This window comes from Pinus tabuliformis, chromosome 2_2, assembly GCF_031772625.1.
Source record: "Pinus tabuliformis cultivar Carrire ecotype Pingquan chromosome 2_2, CPIR1, whole genome shotgun sequence".
Taxonomy (NCBI): domain Eukaryota; kingdom Viridiplantae; phylum Streptophyta; class Pinopsida; order Pinales; family Pinaceae; genus Pinus; species Pinus tabuliformis.
The window spans coordinates 913988822-913993488 of record NC_142300.1 but is presented as its reverse complement, the minus strand read 5'-3'; positions in this window follow the sequence as shown (position 1 = coordinate 913993488).

Below are 4667 nucleotides of genomic sequence, written 5' to 3'. Positions count from 1 at the left end.
CCTACCTACCCAATATATCAGACCAAACTCATTATTGAACCCCTGAAAAACTTGATTCGTAAACTCCAGGGATTCTCTATTTTTTCTCATAGGTCTGATAAATCTAACAGCAGCGTGACTTTGCAGTACAATCCTGCTCATCCTCTGACCAAATTGAAGAGTGAAAAATTTGGTATTCAACCAAGTGAACTCCCTCTCCCTACTAGGAAAAGAGCAAGGAAAGCACCACCAGAGTCTGACCGTGAGACTCTTTCATCCACTTCGTCCATTTCAATACCCTCACCGCAAAGTCAACCACCCACATCCTCATCCAAAATCACTCATACATCTTCCACAAAACTTCCTCTTCAATCATCAAAGATCATAATACCTTCATCTTCTCAGCATCAGGGACCGTCTTCTGCACTCTCATTAACTAGCGGCTCAACGATGGCCCAGTCTCCATGGAACAATCCTGGGGCGGTTTTAATGCCTCCACCCCTGAGCCCAATACCGGCCCATCCTGAGAAGTGGCTACCTAAATTCAATCCAGAAACAGGCATGCTAGCTGAAGAGCATATCAATAATTTCATGCTTTCTGTTAATCTCGACGGAGTTACCAACGAATATGCTATCGTCCGACTTTTTCCTTACACAATGCAAGGAACATCCGGGTCATGGTACTTTTCGTTACCTTCCGGGTCCATCACAAGTTGGGACCTTTTTCAAAGTCAATTCCTCACCAAGTTTGGCGATGACAGATCAACAGCGACATTGATCAATGACCTATCTAATCTTAAAGCTGAGACTAGAGAACCCATTGAAGATTTCAATTTATGGTTCAACAAGATCCTCAACAAGATTCTCGCTGCTTCTCAACCCAGCGAGGAAGTAAGATGTGAATGGTACATCACGGCCTTACCATCTAACTTGGCCATCTTCGTAGATAGGGCAAACAAGACGACCTTAGTTGAAAACTTAACTGATGCATTAGCAGTAGAAAAACGCGTAGTTGCCCTAGAAAAGAGATCTGCAATAGAAGAACGCAAATCTAAGAAGATCTCTTTCAAAGAAGACACCAAGAAGAAGCAAACGAAAGATCCTTTCGATATGGAAGGATTACAAAAAGTGTTAAAGGCCATGTCCAATGAGATGATTGACATAAGAAAGCAAGTAGCAGAAACTTCTTCAAAAAAGCCCTACAGATCTTTTAAATGAAACCTTCCCATGGAGATGAAACCACCCAATGCTGTCTCAAACGTCGAATCTGAAGAAGAAGAGAATACCACTGAAGGGCAGACCAATGATGAAGAAGTTGTGGAACTACAAGGAATGTGGGATTTCATCCTCCCACAAGAAGAGGATCAAGAAGCATTTCCGGTTAGCAAACGAAGCAAAAATCAACTTGATCCTCCCCAAACTACCCCTAAACAGAAGGGCGCAAGCCCTACAACAAAAGATAAGGTCGCAACAAAGAAAACAACCGCTAGAGCGACCCAATTTAGCCCAGTCCAATCAGATCAAGTACCTCCATCAAGAACACTGATGGTGTCGGATGAAATGGAGTATAACATTATCGATGACATGAAAAAGACTACGGCTAATATCACTCTTTACGAATTGAGCAAATTGAAACATCAACAGAAAATAATGATGAAAGAATTACATGTCGTGCCTACTACATCTTTACCTACAGCTGTAGCTTCCCACAGCATGGGAAGACCTCCAACCAACATTATCAATAAGATTGATCCGAATGACATTGCCTTGATTGGAGGAAGGTCAAGATCCCATACTCCTCCTTTTCTCCTCACTTATGAAATTTTCAATAAAAACGTGCACAATTTCCTGATTGATTCTGGTGCTTCAACGAATATTCTACCCAGATCAATATGTGCCAAATTGAATGTTCAGCCTTAGAAATCTGCAGTGCGCATAGTTCAACTTGATCGATCTCAAGTCGAAGTGATTGGTGAACTTAACCAGGTGACCATAAGATTGTCGTCTAACCCAAAAGTATGTCAGGTTATCGACATTCTAGTAGTTGATATCCCTGAATTCTATGGTTTAATTCTTAGCAGGGATTGGTCCGAGAAACTCCACGGATATTTCTCAACCGACTGGTCGCACATGTGGTTACCCTACAACAGAAAACCCAATCAAATAAAGGTTGAACGAGAATTGCACCAAAAGTGCATAGTGACAGAATTGGAAGGAGAGAACGAAGCAATAGCATACAACAGCAGTATCATAGGCAATTACTCGGTAGATTCTTTCCTCGGCAATTTCAATGCTCACACTTCACCTTACTTAGAAAATTCAGTTGTGTCCCAAGTTGAAAATTTTTCCCAAACTGATGATTCAAAGTGTTTTAATTTTTTAGATAATTCTGTAAATACATCTTTATTTTGGAAATTATATTTTGATGGCTCTAAATCTAACGAGGGAGCAGGAGCAGGATGCGTTCTGATTAACCCAGATGGGAACAAGACCATGCTTACATGCAGACTTGAGTTCGATTGCACAAACAATACAGCGGAATACGAAGCCTTGGTGCAAGGCCTATACAAAGCAATCGGCTTGAATGTTAAGTATCTTCAAGTCTTTGGAGATTCCGAAATTGTCGTCAAACAGGTACGTAACACCATACATTGCCTGTCAAGTCATTTAAAGCACTATCAATCTCTAGTACAAGATCTGACTTCACATTTCATAGCATTCAATATTTCGTCAATCCCAAGACTCCAAAATGCGAACGCAGACCTGTTAGCTAATGTAGCCTCTAGACTGATTCCCTCCGAAGATTTTAGTCCCGATAGGTTTTCAATAGAATTAATCTTTAAACCATCCATCCCTGACAACATCACTAACTGGAGAGTATTCAATGACGATCCAGACATTGTAAATTTCCTCACTTCTGAAGGGTCCTACTCAAATCAAATAATTGACAAAGACCATCATGATCACCAAATTCAGCAAAATAGCACTGATAACGCTATACCTAAATCGGTGGTTAAGTTAGAAGATTTATATGATTTGAAAAGTCGGTTTAAAAGGTCTGCCAATTCTAAACTCTATAGTTCAACTCTGAATTATGAATTAGTGAACCTAGGAACCGATCAGAAGCCGCAAAACGTTAATCTGGGCCACGACCTAGCCCCTGAAGAAAAATCAGCGTATATCCGTCTTCTGAGACAATACAAAAACGTTTTTGCATGGAATTACGATGAGCTGAAAACATACAACACTTCTATCATTCAACACACTATCCCTATGATTGACAATGAAAAACCTGTCCAGCAGAAGCTCAGAAAAATCCACCCCAACTTAGAAAATCAAATAAAAACTGAGCTAAATAAAGTGTTGAGAGCCAGAATAATTTTCCCAGTCAGACACTCCAAATGGGTATCCAATATGGTGCCTGTTAGGAAGAAAAACGGAGATATTAGAATCTGTATTGATTTCCGGAATCTCAACAAAGCCTGTCAGAAAGATAATTTTCACCTCCCACCTATGGAGAAAATACTACAGGCAGTAGCGAGCTCAGAATTAATGTCTTTCCTGGATGGATTTTCAGGATACAATCAAGTGCTGGTACATCCCGATGATGAGTTGAAAACCACATTCGGAACCAAGTGGGGCACATACGCATATCGGAAGATGCCATTTGGTCTAATCAATGTCGGCGCTACCTTTCAGAGAGCCATGGACATCGCGTTTAAAGGTTTGGTCAATAAATCGGTATTGATTTACTTGGATGATATAACAGTGTACTCCAAGAAGCGAAGCGACCACCTCAAAGATTTGAAACAGAACTTTCAAAGATGCTTAAGGTATGGAATTTCACTTAACCCAAAGAAATCTTTTTTCGCATTAAGTGAAGGGAAATTACTCGGATTCATAGTGTCGAAATCTGGTATTCACATTGAACTTGATAGAATCAAAGAAATTTCTAAAATATCCATACCCCATAACAAAAAGGCCATGCAATCTTTCCTTGGACAAATCAATTTTGTAAAAAGGTTTGTCCCCGATTTTTCACATATTATTTCTCCCTTACAAAATATGATAAAAAAGAATTCAAATTTTAAATGGGGCATAGATGAGCACGAAGCATTCAACTTGATCAAACAAGCTATCATCAACGCTCCATCTTTAGCTACCCCAAATTTTTCAGAATCTTTCATCTTATACACTTTTGCCTTAGAGAAATCTTACGCCGCGATTTTGACTCAAGTAAATCAAGAGAAGGCAGAAGCTCCAATCGCATTCTTTAGCTCGAACTTACAAGGTGCTGAACTCAATTATTCATACGTGGAGAAACAAGTGTATGCTATTTTCAAAGCGATCAAATATTTCAGACCTTTCTTACTTAAAGCCCATACCAAAGTCGTCGTACCGTTTCCAGCGGTAAGAAACCTTTTGGTACAGAAGGATGTGGGCGAAAAGAGAGCAAATTGGATTACCACTCTACAAGAATACGATCTTGAGATCAAACCAGCAAACATCGTAAGGGGTCAAGGCTTCTGCAAGATGTTAGCTGGAGCATCGCAAATTCCTGAGAATTCATCTGAAGAGGTACACACGTATGAGGTAAGCCTAAACGACGCAGAATCATTATATGCGGACACCATTTATTATCTTAAGAACGGGTATGCTCCATCACACCTGGATCACACCAAGAAAAG